Here is an 18763-nt window from a genome sequence, read left to right as displayed (position 1 = left end):
TATACAACATGCTACGTGCCATCCATTTTACGAATTCTTTCCAGATATTAATAATAATAGCTAGCATATACCCCTGTTACTCTTGCAAGTATTATCCAGAAATGACTCCTCATACCTAGCCATTTTATACCACCTACTGTGTGCCAGTGAAACACACTCTCTCTATCCCAATAACTAGTATTTACATACTGCTAAATATGTGCCTGTCACTATTTTAAGTACTTTCCATAGATAAATAGCTAACATTTACATAGTGCTGTTGTGATAAGGGAGCCCCCTGCTAGTGACTGCTGGAGGTCTAACTCAGACCTGTAGAATGGATCCCTTCATTTGAGAGGATGAGGAGGATACAAGGAGGCTGAGAGGCAGTTGCCACTCTCTGACCATTCATTCCACCGAGAGGCAGTTGGTGTTCTCTGACCTCTCCACAGAGGGGCAGTTGCGGTCTCTCGGACCTCTCCCCTGAGCCTCCGTTGGGTTGTCTGACCTCCTCCACTGAGAGGCAGTTGCCGTTCTCTGACTTCTCCACAGCGCGGCAGTTGCGGTCTCTCGGACCTCTCCCCTGAGCCGCCGTTGGGTTATCTGACCTCCCCCAGTGAGAGGCAGTTGCGGTTCTCTGACTTCTCCACAGCGCGGCAGTTGCGGACGCTCTGAACTCTCCCCTGAGCCGCCGTTGGGTTATCTGACCTCCCCCAGTGAGAGGCAGTTGCCGTTCTCTGACTTCTCCACAGCGCGGCAGTTGCGGACCCTCTGAACTCTCCCCTGAGCCGCCGTTGGGTTATCTGACCTCCCCCAGTGAGAGGCAGTTGCGGTTCTCTGACTTCTCCACAGCGCGGCAGTTGCGGACCCTCTGAACTCTCCCCTGAGCCGCCGTTGGGTTATCTGACCTCCCCCAGTGAGAGGCAGTTGCGGTTCTCTGACTTCTCCACAGCGCGGCAGTTGCGGACCCTCTGAACTCTCCCCTGAGCTGTCCTTGGGTTGTCTGACCTCCCCACTGAGAGGCAGTTGCGGTTCTCTGATTTCTCCACAGCGCGGCAGTTGCGGTCTCTGACTTCTTCACTGAGTCGCCGCCTTTGGGTTGTCTGACCTCTCCACCAAGAAGCGGTTGCCGTTCTCTGACCTCTCCACAGAGCGGAAGTTGCAGTCTGTCTGACCTCTCCACTGAGCGGAAGTTGCGGTCTCTCTCACCTCTCCACCGAGAAGTAGTTGCGCTTTCTCTCACTTCTCCACCGAGAAGCAGTTGCGCTCTTTCTCACCTCTCCACCGAGCGGAGTTGCGCTCTCTCTCACTTCTCCACCGAGAGGGAGTCGCCGTTCTCTGCCCTCGCATAGAGCGGTCGTTGCAGTCTCTTTGACCTCTCCACTCAGTGGAAGTTGCAGTCTCTCTCACCTCTCCACCGAGAAGCAGTTGCGCTCTCTCTCACTTCTCCACCGAGAGGGAGTTGCCGTTCTCTGCCCTCTCATAGAGCGGTCGTTGCAGTCTCTTTGACCTCTCCACTCAGCGGAAGTTGCGCTCTCTCTCACCTCTCCACCCAGAGGCAGATGCTGTTCTCTGACCTCTCCGAAGAGCGGGAGTTGCGCTCTCTCTGACCTCCCCACCCAGAGCTAGTGGCCGTTCTCTGACTTCTCACAGAGAGGCAGTTGCCGTTCTCTGTCTGACCTCTCCACAGAGCGGCACTTGCGTTCCCTTGCGTTCCCTTACCTCCCCACCAAGAGGCCGTTGCGTTCTCTGACCTCTCTCCTCTTCTCTCTGCCTCCACTTTATTTCATTCCCAGTCCACAGGTAACACCGCGTCGGTAAAGGCTGCCCCACAACTCCCTCAAGTGTCACAATCCACAGCTGCTGAGGCTCTCGGAGAATTCACCTTGCCCTCTCACCCAGGTATGCTCCCTAACATTTATAGCCCTTATTATTTTTCACTCACTCTTCCAAGCATTATACAGAACTTACCACTCATCCTACCTCCTATGTGCCAGTAACCATGTGAAACACTATCCATATATTCCACTATCTAGAATTTACATACTGCCAAATTTGTGCCTGTCGCTGTTCTGAAGACTTTCCATAGAGAAATCATAGCTAACATTTACATTGTGCTATGGGTGCCATACTTAGTTATTATTAACTACCATTTGTGGTATCTACTATATGCAAGGTCATTGTAGAAGGGAATTCAGAGAATCATAGAAAGAGTTTGCCTTGATACCACTTGCTGTGAGTCATTCACTGAAAAACTTGAAATGTATTGATCATGACTGGCATTTATGGCACCTGCTCTGTGCCAACAATTGTCCTTGGAAATGTACATTTATTAATACTAATGGTTTACATTGTAGCACCTACAAAATGCCAATCTTTTTGCAAAGAACATTCTAGGTATTCACAAAATTATCTAGCATTTGTAGCAATTATTTCCAGTGATGGTGCCAAGCATTATACCGAAAAGAATAATCATAACTAGAATTTGATACCACCTACTATATATGCAAGGCATCACGTGAAACACTCTCTCAATATTCGTCCCACCTTGTATTTATAGACTGCCAAATAGGTGCCTTTCCCTGTTCCAAGGAATTTCCATATTACTTACATTTAAATACTGCCTACTGTATGCATCATTGTGTTAAAGGTTGTATATTTATTAATGATAATAACTAGCATTTATGGCACCTACTATGCACCAGTCATTGTAGAAGGGAATTCACCGAAATTCATAAAACATTTAGCGTTTAGACCACCTGCTCTGAACCGTTCACTGTGTAAAGCACTTTACATTTATTGATCATAACTGGGATTTATGGCACCTACTATGTGACATTCATTTTGCAAAAAAAAAATGCTTTCTAGATATTATTAACACCTAGCATTTATAGTCCATATTATCTTCCAATCACTGTTCCAAGCATTATACACGATGTAAAATTCATAGATACCATTTTACATCCCCTGCTATGTGCCACTTGCTATGCTCCTCACACTTTCCATATTAATAATTGCTAGTATTTACACATTGCCAAATGTGTGCCTGTCACAATTCTACATACCTTCCATAGGTATATAAGAGCTGACATTTACATACTGCCGACTGTGGGAAAGTCGCAATACTATGGGCTCTATATTGATTAGCAATAATAACCAGCATTTATGGTACCTACTATGTACTACCAATCAGTGGAGAAGGGAATTCACAGAATGTCATAAAACACGTTAGCAGACATGCCACCAGCTCTGTGCCAGTCACTGTGCAAGCACTATACTTTTACTGATCATGACTGGGATTTATGGCACCAACTATGGGCCAGGAATTGTCCTACTCGATGTACATTTCTTATCAGTAACAGTTTCCAATTATACCACAGACCATATATGTGCCATTCATTGTACAAACTCTTTCCAGATATTAACCCATCTTGGGGTTCCGGATCCCTTTGAAGACCCCCGGCTCGGTGTTCCAGGCTGCCTACTGTGTACTGCCTTCGTGTCCTAGGTGCCATGGCTTGGGATCCTGCGTGGGCTCGGCATCTGTGGCCTGTTGTCCTGCACTTGCCTCGTGACCTCGAAAAGCTCGCCTAAAGGCGTTTCCCCTACAGAAAGGTCAATCCCCAGCCAGGGGCTTTCTTCACATGTTCTATTCTGTGAAAAAAAAAACCTTGTTCTACCCCAAGTCCTCTAGATCTCTCACCAGTCTGTGTTTACCCTGAGGCAGAAATTGGATCTCTTTCTGGGGGAAATGCAGGGAGTTGGAATTTACCCACCTCCACCCCTGCCATGCTTCCAGAATCCTCCCCTGGTACTGTGTGACAAAGAACATTTGAGAAACAATGGTCCTTACCTTCTGGGAATTCCTTCCTTAAAACCCCACAGCCACCAAAACAATCTTGCAAAATTGTAGAACTGTTATCATTTCCCTACCTGCTCCCCCCCCCAAAAAAAAAATCTCCAAACCATTAATGATCCTCATCTCCTTCCCCAAAGGTAAATGTCAATCCATCTATATTGCATGTAAAGCTGCTCTGGGATGGGACTCAAGTATAGTTCTCCAAACTTATTTGAACACATTGCTAATAATAAGAATGCACAACATGTTCTTTACCAATGTTCAACATTGATCATAATAACAGTACTTGATCGAGCCCAGCCCAAGGTCAAATGCCAGCCCCTAGGGTTCCCGAGCCTTGGTGTTCTGTTTTGTGTGGCCTGGTAGCCTGCGTGGCCTTGTGACCTCTAATACTTCCCCTACTCTTTGTGATTGCAGGTCACTTGGTGCCCCCCATCTGGGGCTTCCAGATTACTTTGGAGACACCTGTCTTGTGGTTCTAGCCAGAGAAGTGAAGCCCACAGAAGGCTGGAGGCTTGAATACAAGCCCTTGGACTTATCCCATCTCACTCCACCTTGTTGGCCGGCTCTCCTCCTCAAGTTTCTCCACTAAGACCAAGGCCAGACTGAAAGGCTCTCCAGAAAGCTGTCCAGCCCCAGGAAAGAGATAATAAAGAATTTAGACTTTAACCCCTGGCTACTCTTCTGGTGATTACTGAACTGAACAAAGTCTGCCTGAAAGACCCCCAAGAAGCTGAAACAAAGAACCTGACAGATAAATACGATCTGACATTTACATATTGCCTATTGTGTGAATGTCACAGTTCTAAGGGCTGTATTATTGATTGCTAACAACTAGCATTTATGGAACCTACTATGTACAAGTCACTGTAATATTAAATTTAGGGAAATTCGTTAAAAAAAAAAGTGTTAGCATTTACACCACCTGCTGTCAGCCAGTAACTCTGCAAAGCATTTAAATAATCGATCATATCTGGGATTTTTGGTACCTACTATGTGCCGGTAATTGTTCTCCTCAATTTACATTTATTGATGTGACAGTTTGCAATGATCACACCTAATATGTGCCAGTCGTTCTGAAAAAAACTGTCCAGATATGAATAATAAGAGTAATCATTTATAACCCCTATTATGTTCCAGTCAATGATCCAAGCGTTATATGCAATTTGAAATTCACAGCTACTCTTTGCTAGAACTACTATGTGCCACTCACTGTGTGAAACACTCTCTCTATTAGTAATTGCTAGTAAGTACACACAGCCAAGTATGTCACAATTCTAAGCACTTTCCATAGGGAAATAAGAGGTGACATTTAAGGTGCCTACTATACCAGTCAATATAGAAGGGAATTCACAGAAATTCATAAAAAAATAGTAGCATTTATGCCACCTGCTGCGAACCAGTCACTGTGCAAAGCACTTTACATTTATAATAGAGTATAACTGGGATTGATGGCACCTACTATGTCCCAGTAATTGTCCTACTCAATGGACATTAATAGTAAGGTTTCCAATTATACAACATGCTACGTGCCATCCATTTTACGAATTCTTTCCAGATATTAATAATAATAGCTAGCATATACCCCTGTTACTCTTGCAAGTATTATCCAGAAATGACTCCTCATACCTAGCCATTTTATACCACCTACTGTGTGCCAGTGAAACACACTCTCTCTATCCCAATAACTAGTATTTACATACTGCTAAATATGTGCCTGTCACTATTTTAAGTACTTTCCATAGATAAATAATAGCTAACATTTACATAGTGCTGTTGTGATAAGGGAGCCCCCTGCTAGTGACTGCTGGAGGTCTAACTCAGACCTGGAGAATGGATCCCTTCATTTGAGAGGATGAGGAGGATACAAGGAGGCTGAGAGGCAGTTGCCATTCTCTGACATTCATTCTACCGAGAGGCAGTTGGTGTTCTCTGACCTCTCCACAGAGGGGCAGTTGCGGTCTCTCGGACCTCTCCCCTGAGCCGCCGTTGGGTTGTCTGACCTCCTCCACTGAGAGGCAGTTGCCGTTCTCTGACTTCTCCACAGCGCGGCAGTTGCGGACCCTCTGAACTCTCCCCTGAGCCGCCGTTGGGTTATCTGACCTCCCCCAGTGAGAGGCAGTTGCCGTTCTCTGACTTCTCCACAGCGCGGCAGTTGCGGACGCTCTGACCTCTCCCCTGAGCCGCCGTTGGGTTATCTGACCTCCCCCAATGAGAGGCAGTTGCGGTTCTCTGACTTCTCCACAGCGCGGCAGTTGCGGACCCTCTGAACTCTCCCCTGAGCCGCCGTTGGGTTATCTGACCTCCCCCAGTGAGAGGCAGTTGCCGTTCTCTGACTTCTCCACAGCGCGGCAGTTGCGGACCCTCTGAACTCTCCCCTGAGCCGCCGTTGGGTTATCTGACCTCCCCCAGTGAGAGGCAGTTGCGGTTCTCTGACTTCTCCACAGCGCGGCAGTTGCGGACCCTCTGAACTCTCCCCTGAGCCGCCGTTGGGTTATCTGACCTCCCCCAGTGAGAGGCAGTTGCGGTTCTCTGACTTCTCCACAGCGCGGCAGTTGCGGACCCTCTGAACTCTCCCCTGAGCGGTCCTTGGGTTGTCTGACCTCCCCACTGAGAGGCAGTTGCCGTTCTCTGATTTCTCCACAGCGCGGCAGTTGCGGTCTCTGACTTCTTCACTGAGTCGCCGCCTTTGGGTTGTCTGACCTCTCCACCAAGAAGCGGTTGCCGTTCTCTGACCTCTCCACAGAGCGGAAGTTGCAGTCTGTCTGACCTCTCCACTGAGCGGAAGTTGCGGTCTCTCTCACCTCTCCACCGAGAAGTAGTTGCGCTTTCTCTCACTTCTCCACCGAGAAGCAGTTGCGCTCTTTCTCACCTCTCCACCGAGCGGAGTTGCGCTCTCTCTCACTTCTCCACCGAGAGGGAGTCGCCGTTCTCTGCCCTCTCATAGAGCGGTCGTTGCAGTCTCTTTGACCTCTCCACTCAGTGGAAGTTGCGGTCTCTCTCACCTCTCCACCGAGAGCAGTTGCGCTTTCTCTCACTTCTCCACCGAGAGCAATTGCGCTCTCTCTCACTTCTCCACCGAGAGGGAGTTGCCGTTCTCTGCCCTCTCATAGAGCGGTCGTTGCAGTCTCTTTGACCTCTCCACTCAGCGGAAGTTGCGCTCTCTCTCACCTCTTCACCGAGAGCAGTTGTGCTCTCTCTCACCTCTCCACCCAGAGGCAGATGCTGTTCTCTGACCTCTCCGAAGAGCGGGAGTTGCGCTCTCTCTGACCTCCCCACCCAGAGCTAGTGGCCGTTCTCTGACTTCTCACAGAGAGGCAGTTGCCGTTCTCTGTCTGACCTCTCCACAGAGCGGCACTTGCGTTCCCTTACCTCCCCACCAAGAGGCCGTTGCGTTCTCTGACCTCTCTCCTCTTCTCTCTGCCTCCACTTTATTTCATTCCCAGTCCACAGGTAACACCGCGTCGGTAAAGGCTGCCCCACAACTCCCTCAAGTGTCACAATCCACAGCTGCTGAGGCTCTCGGAGAATTCACCTTGCCCTCTCACCCAGGTATGCTCCCTAACATTTATAGCCCTTATTATTTTTCACTCACTCTTCCAAGCATTATACAGAACTTACCACTCATCCTACCTCCTATGTGCCAGTAACCATGTGAAACACTATCCATATATTCCACTATCTAGAATTTACATACTGCCAAATTTGTGCCTGTCGCTGTTCTGAAGACTTTCCATAGAGAAATCATAGCTAACATTTACATTGTGCTATGGGTGCCATACTTAGTTATTATTAACTACCATTTGTGGTATCTACTATATGCAAGGTCATTGTAGAAGGGAATTCAGAGAATCATAGAAAAAGTTTGCCTTGATACCACTTGCTGTGAGTCATTCACTGAAAAACTTGAAATGTATTGATCATGACTGGCATTTATGGCACCTGCTCTGTGCCAACAATTGTCCTTGGAAATGTACATTTATTAATACTAATGGTTTACATTGATAGCACCTACAAAGTGCCAATCTTTTTGCAAAGAACATTCTAGGTATTCACAAAATTATCTAGCATTTGTAGCAATTATTTCCAGTGATGGTGCCAAGCATTATACCGAAAAGAATAATCATAACTAGAATTTGATACCACCTACTATATATGCAAGGCATCACGTGAAACACTCTCTCAATATTCGTCCCACCTTGTATTTATAGACTGCCAAATAGGTGCCTTTCCCTGTTCCAAGGAATTTCCATTTCTAAATAATGGCTTACATAAAATAGTGCCTACTGTGTGACCGTCATTGTGCTAAAGGCTATATATTTATTAAATGATAATAACTTGCACTTATGGTACCTACTATGCACCAGTCATTGTAGAAGGGAATTCACCGAAATTCATAAAACATTTAGCCTTTAGACCACCTGCTCTGAACCGTTCACTGTGCAAAGCACTTTACACTTATTGATCATAACCGGGATTTATGGCACCTACTAGGTGCCAGTAATTGTTCTGCTCAATGTACATGTAGTATTAGTGATACCTTGCATTTCTAACACCTACTAGGTGCCATTCATTTTGCAAAAAAAAAAAAAAAACACTTTCTAGATATTAATAATAACACCTAGCATTTATAGTCCCTGTTATGTTCCAATCACTGTTCCAAGCATTACACACGATGTAAAATTCATAGATACCATTTTACATCCCCTACTATGTGCCTACTACACTCGCCATGCTCCTCACACTTTCCATATTAATAATTGCTAGTATTTACACATTGCCAAATATGTACCTGTCACAATTCTACACACCTCCCATAGGTATATAAGAGCTGACATTTACATACTGCTGACTGTGGGAAAGTCGCAATACTATGGGCTCTTTATTGATTAGCAATAATAACCAGCATTTATGGTACCTACTATGTACTACCAGTCAGTGGAGAAGGGAATTCACAGAATGTCATAAAACACGTTAGCAGACATGCCACCAGCTCTGTGCCAGTCACTGTGCAAGCACTATACTTTTACTGATCATGATAGGGATTTATGGGACCAACTATGGGCCAGGAACTGTCCTACTCGATGTACATTTATTATTAGTAACAGTTTCCAATTATACCACAGACCATATATGTGCCATTCATTGTACAAACTCTTTCCAGATATTAACCCATCTTGGGGTTCCGGATCCCTTTGAAGACCCCCGGCTCGGTGTTCCAGGCTGCCTACTGTGTACTGTCTTCGTGTCCTAGGTGCCATGGCTTGGGATCCTGCGTGGGCTCGGCATCTGTGGCCTGGTGTCCTGCACTTGCCTCGTGACCTCGAAAAGCTCGCCTAAAGGCGTTTCTCCTACAGAAAGGTCAATCCCCAGCCGGGGGGCTTTGTGACAAAGACCGCTGTTCTATCCCAAGTCCTCTAGATCTCTCACCAGTCTGTGTTCACCCTGAGGCAGAAATTTGATCTCTTTCTGGGGGAAATGCAGGGAGTTGGAACTTACCCACCTCCACCCCTGCCATGCTTCCAGAATCCTCCCCTGGTACTGTGTGACAAAGAACATTTGAGAAACAATGGTCCTTACCTTCTGGGAATTGCTTCCTTAAAACCCCACAGCCACCAAAACAATCTTGCAAAATTGTAGAACTGTTATCATTTTCCTACCTGCCCCCCACCCAAAAAAAATCCCCAAACCGTTAATGATCCTCATCTCCTTCCCCAAAGGCAAATGTCAATCCATCTATATTGCATGTAAAGCTACTCTGGGATGGGACTCAAGTATAGTTCTCCAAGCTTATTTGAAACACATTGCTAATAATAAGAATGCACAACATGTTCTTTACCAATGTTCAACATTGATCATAATAACAGTACTTGATCGAGCCCAGCCCAAGGTCAAATGCCAGCCCCTAGGGTTCCCGAGCCTTGGTGTTCTGTTTGGTGTGGCCTGGTAGCCTGCGTGGCCTCGTGACCTCTAATACTTCCCCACTCTTTGTGGTTGCAGGTCACTTGGTGCCCCCCATCTGGGGCTTCCAGATCACTTTGGAGACACCTGTCTTGTGGTTCTAGCCAGAGAAGCGAAGCCCACAGAAGGCTGGAGGCTTGAATACAAGCCCTTGGACTTATCCCATCTCACACCACCTTGTTGGCAGGCTCTCCTCCTTAAGTTTCTCCACTAAGACCAAGGCCAGACTGAAAGGCTCTCCAGAAAGCTGTCCAGCCCCAGGAAAGAGATAATAAAGAATTTAGACTTTAACCCCTGGCTACTCTTCTGGTGATTACTGAACTGAACAAAGTCTGCCTGAAAGACCCCCAAGAAGCTGAAACAAAGAACATGACAGATAAATACGATCTGACATTTACATATTGCCTATTGTGTGAATGTCACAGTTCTAAGGGCTGTATTATTGATTGCTAACAACTAGCATTTATGGAACCTACTATGTACCAGTCACTGTAATATTAAATTTAGGGAAATTCATAAAAAAAAAGTGTTAGCATTTACACCACCTGCTGTCAGCCAGTAACTCTGCAAAGCATTTAAATAATCGATCATATCTGGGATTTTTGGTGCCTACTATGTGCCGGTAATTGTTCTCCTCAATTTACATTTATTGATGTGACAGTTTGCAATGATCACACCTAATATGTGCCAGTCGTTCTGACAAAAACTGTCCAAATATGAATAATAAGAGTAATCATTTATAACCCCTATTATGTTCCAGTCAATGATCCAAGCGTTATACGCAATTTAAAATTCACAGCTACTCTTTGCTAGAACTACTATGTGCCACTCACTGTGTGAAACACTCTCTCTATTAGTAATTGCTAGTAAGTACACACAGCCAAGTATTTGCCTGTCACAATTCTAAGCACTTTCCATAGGGAAATAAGAGGTGACATTTAAGGTGCCTACTATGTACCAATCAATATAGAAGGGAATTCACAGAAATTCATAAAAAATAGTAGCATTTATGCCACCTGCTGTGAACCAGTCACTGTGCAAAGCACTTTACATTTATAATAGAGTATAACTGGGATTGATGACACCTACTATGTATGTCCCAGTAATTGTCCTACTCAATGGACATTAATAGTAAGGTTTCCAATTATACCACATACTACGTGCCATCCATTTTACGAATTCTTTCCAGATATTAATAATAATAGCTAGCATATACCCCTGTTACTCTTGCAAGTATTATCCAGAAATGACTCCTCATACCTAGCATTTTATACCACCTACTGTGTGCCAGTGAAACACTCTCTCTCTATCCCAATAGCTAGTATTTACATACTGCCATATATGTGCCTGTCACTATTTTAAGTACTTTCCATAGATAAATAATAGCTAACATTTACATAGTGCTGTTGTGATAAGGGAGCCCCCTGCTAGTGACTGCTGGAGGTCTAACTCAGACCTGTAGAATGGATCTCTTCATTTGAGAGGATGATGAGGATACAAGGAGGCTGAGAGGCAGTTGCCATTCTCTGACCATTCATTCCACTGAGAGGCAGTTGGTGTTCTCTGACCTCTCCACAGAGGGGCAGTTGCGGTCTCTCGGACCTCTCCCCTGAGCCGCCGTTGGGTTGTCTGACCTCCCCCAGTGAGAGGCAGTTGCCGTTCTCTGACTTCTCCACAGCGCGGCAGTTGCGGACCCTCTGACTTCTCCCGAGCCGCCGTTGGGTTATCTGACCTCCCCCAGTGAGAGGCAGTTGCGGTTCTCTGACTTCTCCACAGCGCGGCAGTTGCGGACCCTCTGACTTCTCCCGAGCCGCCGTTGGGTTATCTGACCTCCCCCAGTGAGAGGCAGTTGCCATTCTCTGACTTCTCCACAGCGCGGCAGTTGCGGACCCTCTGAACTCTCCCCTGAGCCGCCGTTGGGTTGTCTGACCTCCCCCAGTGAGAGGCAGTTGCCGTTCTCTGATTTCTCCACAGCGCGGCAGTTGCCATCTCTGACTTCTCCACTGAGTCGCCGCCGTTGGGTTGTCTGACCTCTCCACCACGAAGAGGTTGCAGTTCTCTGACCTCTCCACAGAGCGGAAGTTGCAGTCTCTCTGACCTCTCCACTGAGCGGAAGTTGCGGTCTCTCTCACCTCTCCACTGAGAAGCAGTTGCGCTTTCTCTCACCTCTCCACCGAGCGGAGTTGCGCTCTCTCTCACTTCTCCACCGAGAGGGAGTTGCCGTTCTCTGCCCTCTCATAGAGCGGTCGTTGCAGTCTCTTTGACCTCTCCCCTTAATAGTAAGCTTTCCAATTATACCACATGCTACGTGCCATCCATTTTACGAATTCTTTCCAGATATTAATAATAATAGCTAGCATATACCCCTGGTACTCTTGCAAGTATTATCCAGAAATGACTCCTCATACCTAGCATTTTATACCACCTACTGTGTGCCAGTGAAACACACTCTCTCTATCCCAATAGCTAGTATTTACATACTGCCAAATATGTGCCTGTCACTATTTTAAGTACTTTCCATAGATAAATAATAGCTAACATTGACATAGTGCTGTTGTGATAAGGGAGCCCCCTGCTAGTGACTGCTGGAGGTCTAACTCAGACCTGTAGAATGGATCTCTTCATTTGAGAGGATGAGGAGGATACAAGGAGGCTGAGAGGCAGTTGCCATTCTCTGACCATTCATTCCACCGAGAGGCAGTTGGTGTTCTCTGACCTCTCCACAGAGGGGCAGTTGCGGTCTCACGGACCTCTCCCCTGAGCCGCCGTTGGGTTGTCTGACCTCCTCCACTGAGAGGCAGTTGCCGTTCTCTGACTTCTCCACAGCGCGGCAGTTGCGGACCCTCTGAACTCTCCCCTGAGCCGCCGTTGGGTTATCTGACCTCCCCCAGTGAGAGGCAGTTGCGGTTCTCTGACTTCTCCACAGCGCGGCAGTTGCGGTCTCTGACTTCTCCACTGAGTCGCCGCAGTTGGGTTGTCTGACCTCTCCACCAAGAAGCGGTTGCCGTTCTCTGACCTCTCCACTGAACGGAAGTTGCAGTCTGTCTGACCTCTCCACTGAGCGGAAGTTGCGGTCTCTCTCACCTCTCCACCGAGAAGCAGTTGCGCTTTCTCTCACCTCTCCACCGAGCGGAGTTGCGCTCTCTCTCACCTCTCCACTGAGAGGGAGTCGCCGTTCTCTGCCCTCTCATAGAGCGGTCGTTGCAGTCTCTTTGACCTCTCCCCTCATCGGAAGTTGCGCTTTCTCTCACCTCTCCACCGAGAGCAGTTGCGCTCTCTCCCACCTCTCCACCGAGAGCAGTTGCGCTCTCTCCTACCTCTCCACCGAGAGCAGTTGCGCTCTCTCTCACCTCTCCACCGAGAGCAGTTGCGCTCTCTCCCACCTCTCCACCGAGAGCAGTTGCGCTCTCTCCCACCTCTCCACCGAGAGCAGTTGCGCTCTCTCTCACCTCTCCACCGAGAGCAGTTGCGCTCTCTCTCACCTCTCCACCGAGAGCAGTTGCTCTCTCTCTCACCTCTCCACCGAGAGCAGTTGCGCTCTCTCTCACCTCTCCACCGAGAGCAGTTGCGCTCTCTCTCACCTCTCCACCGAGAGCAATTGCGCTCTCTCTCACCTCTCCACCGAGAGCAGTTGCGCTCTCTCTCACCTCTCCACCGAGAGCAGTTGCGCTCTCTCTCACCTCTCCACCGAGAGCAATTGCGCTCTCTCTCACCTCTCCACCGAGAGGGAGTCGCCGTTCTCTGCCCTCTCATAGAGCGGTCGTTGCAGTCTCTTTGACCTCTCCACTCAGCGGAAGTTGCGGTCTCTCTCACCTCTCCACCGAGAGCAGTTGTGCTCTCTCTCACCTCTCCACCCAGAGGCAGATGCCGTTCTCTGACCTCTCCAAAGAGCCGCAGTTGCGGTCTCTCTGACCTCCCCACCCAGACCTAGTGGCCGTTCTCTGACTTCTCACAGAGCGGCACTTGCGTTCCCTTGCGTTCCCTTACCTCCCCACCAAGAGGCCATTGCGTTCTCTGACCTCTCTCCTCTTCTCTCTGCCTCCACTTTATTTCGTTCCCAGTCCACAAGCAACACCGCGTCAGTAAAGGCTGCCCCACAACTCCCTCAAGTGTCACAATCCACAGCTGCTGAGGCTCTCGGAGAATTCACCTTGCCCTGTCACCCAGGTATGCTCCCTAACATTTATAGTCCTTATTTTCCACTCACTCTTCCAAGCATTATACAGAACTTACCACTCATCCTACCTCCTATGTGCCAGTAACCATGTGAAACACTATCCATATATTCCACTATCTAGAATTTACATACTGCCAAATTTGTGCCTGTCACTGTTCTGAAGACTTTCCATAGAGAAATCGTAGCTAACATTTACATTGTGCTATGGGCGCCATACTTATTAATAATAATAATAATAACTACCATTTGTGGTATCTACTATATGCAAGGTCATTGTAGAAGGGAATTCAGAGAATCATAGAAAGAGTTTGCCTTGATACCACCTGCTTTGAGCCATTCACTGAGAAACTTGAAATGCATTGATCATGACTGGCATTTATGGCACCTGCTCTGTGCCAACAATTGTCCTTGGAAATGTACATTTATTAATACTAATGGTTTACATTGATAGCACCTACAAAGTGCCAATCTTTTTGCAAAGAACATTCTAGGTATTCACAAAATTATCTAGCATTTGTAGCAATTATTTCCAGTGATGGTGCCAAGCATTATACAGAAAAGAATAATCATCACTAGAATTTGATACCCCCTACTATATGCAAGGCATCACGGGAAACACTCAATATTCGTCCCACTTAGTATTTATAGACTGCCAAATAGGTGCCTTTCCCTGTTCCAAGGAATTTCCATTTCTAAATAATGGCTTACATAAAATAGTGCCTACTGTGTGACCGTCATTGTGCTAAAGGCTATATATTTATTAAATGATAATAACTAGCACTTATGGTACCTACTATGCACCAGTCATTGTAGAAGGGAATTCACCGAAATTCATAAAACATTTAGTCTTTAGACCACCTGCTCTGAACCGTTCACTGTGCAAAGCACTGTATACTTATTGATCATAACCGGGATTTATGGCACCTACTAGGTACCAGTAATTGTTCTGCTCAATGTACATGTAGTATTAGTGATACCTTGCATTTCTAACACCTACTAGGTGCCATTCATTTTGCAAAAAAAAAAAAAAAAACACTTTCTAGATATTAATAATAACACCTAGCATTTATAGTCCCTATTATGTTCCAATCACTGTTCCAAGCATTACACACGATGTAAAATTCATAGATACCATTTTACATCCCCTACTATGTGCCTACTACACTCGCCATGCTCCTCACACTTTCCATATTAATAATTGCTAGTATTTACACATTGCCAAATATGTGCCTGTCACAATTCTACACACCTCCCATAGGTATATAAGAGCTGACATTTACATACTGCCGACTGTGGGAAAGTCGCAATACTATGGGCTCTATATTGATTAGCAATAATAACCAGCATTTATGGTACCTACTATGTACTACCAGTCAGTGGAGAAGGGAATTCACAGAATGTCATAAAACACGTTAGCAGACATGCCACCAGCTCTGTTCCAGTCACTGTGCAAGCACTATACTTTTACTGATCATGACTGGGATTTATGGGACCAACTATGGGCCAGGAACTGTCCTACTCGATGTACATTTATTATTAGTAACAGTTTCCAATTATACCACAGACCATATATGTGCCATTCATTGTACAAACTCTTTCCAGATATTAACCCATCTTGGGGTTCCGGATCCCTTTGAAGACCCCCGGCTCGGTGTTCCAGGCTGCCTACTGTGTACTGCCTTCGTGTCCTAGGTGCCATGGCTTGGGATCCTGCGTGGGCTCGGCATCTGTGGCCTGTTGTCCTGCACTTGCCTCGTGACCTCGAAAAACTCGCCTAAAGGCGTTTCTCTAACAGAAAGGTCAATCCCCAGCCGGGGGGCTTTGTGACAAAGACCCCTGTTCTACCCCAAGTCCTCTAGATCTCTCACCAGTCTGTGTTCACCCTGAGGAAGAAATTTGATCTCTTTCTGGGGGAAATGCAGGGAGTTGGAATTTACCCACCTCCACCCCTGCCATGCTTCCAGAATCCTCCCCTGGTACTGTGTGACAAAGAACATTTGAGAAACAATGGTCCTTACCTTCTGGGAATTGCTTCCTTAAAACCCCACAGCCACCAAAACAATCTTGCAAATTTGTAGAACTGTTATCATTTCCCTACCTCCCCCCCCAAAAAAAATCTCCAAACCGTTAATGATCCTCATCTCCTTCCCCAAAGGTAAATGTCAATCCATCTATATTGCATGTAAAGCTGCTCTGGGATGGGACTCAAGTATAGTTCTCCAAACTTATTTGAAACACATTGTTAATAATAAGAATGCACAACATGTTCTTTACCAATGTTCAACATTGATCATAATAACAGTACTTGATCGAGCCCAGCCCAAGGTCAAATGCCATCCCCTAGGGTTCCCGAGCCTTGGTGTTCTGTTTGGTGTGGCCTGGTAGCCTGCGTGGCCTCGTGACCTCTAATACTTCCTCACTCTTTGTGGTTGCAGGTCACTTGGTGCCCCCCATCTGGGGCTTCCAGATCACTTTGGAGACACCTGTCTTGTGGTTCTAGCCAGAGAAGCGAAGCCCACAGAAGGCTGGAGGCTTGAATACAAGCCCTTGGACTTATCCCATCTCACACCACCTTGTTGGCAGGCTCTCCTTAAGTTTCTCCACTAAGACCAAGGCCAGACTGAAAGGCTCTCCAGAAAGCTGTCCAGCCCCAGGAAAGAGATAATAAAGAATTTAGACCTTAACCCCTGGCTACTCTTCTGGTGATTCCTGAACTGAACAAAGTCTGCCTGAAAGACCCCCAAGAAGCTGAAACAAAGAACATGACAGATAAATACGATCTGACATTTACATATTGCCTATTGTGTGAATGTCACAGTTCTAAGGGCTGTATTATTGATTACTAATAACTAGCATTTATGGAACCTACTATGTACCAGTCACTGTAATATTAAATTTAGGGAAATTCATAAAAAAAAGTGTTAGCATTTACACCACCTGCTGTCAGCCAGTAACTCTGCAAAGCAGATTAAATAATCGATCATATCTGGGATTTTTGGTGCCTACTATGTGCCGGTAATTGTTCTCCTCAATTTACATTTATTGATGTGACAGTTTGCAATGATCACACCTAATATGTGCCAGTCGTTCTGAAAAAAACTGTCCAAATATGAATAATAAGAGTAATCATTTATAACCTCTATTATGTTCCAGTCAACGATCCAAGCGTTATACGCAATTTAAAATTCACAGCTACTCTTTGCTAGAACTACTATGTGCCACTCACTGTGTGAAACACTCTATTAGTAATTGCTAGTAAGTACATACAGCCAAGTATTTGCCTGTCACAATTCTAAGCACTTTCCATAGGGAAATAAGAGGTGACATTTAAGGTGCCTACTATGTACCAGTCAATATAGAAGGGAATTCACAGAAATTCATAAAAAATAGTAGCATTTATGCCACCTGCTGTGAACCAGTCACTGTGCAAAGCACTTTACATTTATAATAGAGTATAACTGGGATTGATGACACCTACTATGTATGTCCCAGTAATTGTCCTACTCAATGGACATTAATAGTAAGGTTTCCAATTATACCACATGCTACGTGCCATCCATTTTACGAATTCTTTCCAGATATTAATAATAATAGCTAGCATATACCCCTGGTACTCTTGCAAGTATTATCCAGAAATGACTCCTCATACCTAGCATTTTATACCACCTACTGTGTGCCAGTGAAACACACTCTCTCTATCCCAATAGCTAGTATTTACATACTGCCAAATATGTGCCTGTCACTATTTTAAGTACTTTCCATAGATAAATAATAGCTAACATTTACATAGTGCTGTTGTGATAAGGGAGCCCCCTGCTAGTGACTGCTGGAGGTCTAACTCAGACCTGTAGAATGGATCTCTTCATTTGAGAGGATGAGGAGGATACAAGGAGGCTGAGAGGCAGTTGCCATTCTCTGACCATTCATTCCACCGAGAGGCAGTTGGTGTTCTCTGACCTCTCCACAGAGGGGCAGTTGCGGTCTCTCGGACCTCTCCCCTGAGCCGCCGTTGGGTTATCTGACCTCCCCCAGTGAGAGGCAGTTGCCGTTCTCTGACTTCTCCACAGCGCGGCAGTTGCGGACCCTCTGACCTCTCCCCTGAGCCGCCGTTGGGTTGTCTGACCTCCCCCAGTGAGAGGCAGTTGCCGTTCTCTGACTTCTCCACAGCGCGGCAGTTGCGGACCCTCTGACCTCTCCCCTGAGCCGCCGTTGGGTTATCTGACCTCCCCCAGTGAGAGGCAGTTGCCGTTCTCTGACTTCTCCACAGCGCGGCAGTTGCGGTCTCTGACTTCTCCACTGAGTCGCCACTGTTGGGTTGTCTCACCTCTCCACCAAGAAGCGGTTGCCGTTCTCTGACCTCTCCACCGAGCGCAGTTGCGCTCTCTCTCACCTCTCCCCCGAGAGGCAATTGCCGTTCTCTGCCCTCTCATAGAGCCGTCGTTGCAGTCTCTTTGACCTCTCCACTGATCGGAAGTTGCGGTCTCTCTCACCTCTCCACCCAGAGGCAGATGCCGTTCTCTGACTTCTCCACAGAGCGGCAGTTGCGGTCTCTCTGACCTACCCACCGCCAGGCAGATGCCGATCTCTGACCCCTCCACCTTACACTTACCTCCCCACCAAGAGGCCGTTGGGTTCTCTGACCTCTCTCCTCTTCTCTCTGCCTCCACTTTATTTCATTCCCAGTCCACAGGTAACACCGCGTTAGTAAAGGCTGCCCCACAACTCCCTCAAGTGTCAAATCCACAGCTGCTGAGGCTCTCAGATTTGTAATGGGCTGAAGCTCAGAT

General features: G+C 46.7%; 1 protein-coding gene and 1 long non-coding RNA gene across 5 annotated transcripts in view; one reads left to right on the top strand and one right to left on the bottom strand.

Annotated features, from left to right (window-relative positions):
- The window catches only part of PHF21B (PHD finger protein 21B), a 142374-nt gene that overhangs the window by 45458 nt on the left and 78153 nt on the right, over positions 1-18763 (bottom strand). The gene's annotated exons all lie outside the window — the stretch shown is intronic.
- Positions 1359-16948, top strand: LOC127538999 (uncharacterized). 2 transcript variants are annotated; one of them, XR_007947803.1, is made up of 3 exons: positions 1359-1881; positions 15579-15775; positions 16412-16948. It is a non-coding gene; the product is annotated as an uncharacterized LOC127538999 (long non-coding RNA). The 2 variants fall into 2 exon arrangements; XR_007947802.1 differs by lacking the exon at positions 1359-1881 and adding an exon at positions 6820-7390.

This window comes from Antechinus flavipes, chromosome 5 (genome assembly GCF_016432865.1).
Source record: "Antechinus flavipes isolate AdamAnt ecotype Samford, QLD, Australia chromosome 5, AdamAnt_v2, whole genome shotgun sequence".
Classification (NCBI taxonomy): domain Eukaryota; kingdom Metazoa; phylum Chordata; class Mammalia; order Dasyuromorphia; family Dasyuridae; genus Antechinus; species Antechinus flavipes.
This window is presented reverse-complemented; position numbering and strand designations above follow the sequence as displayed.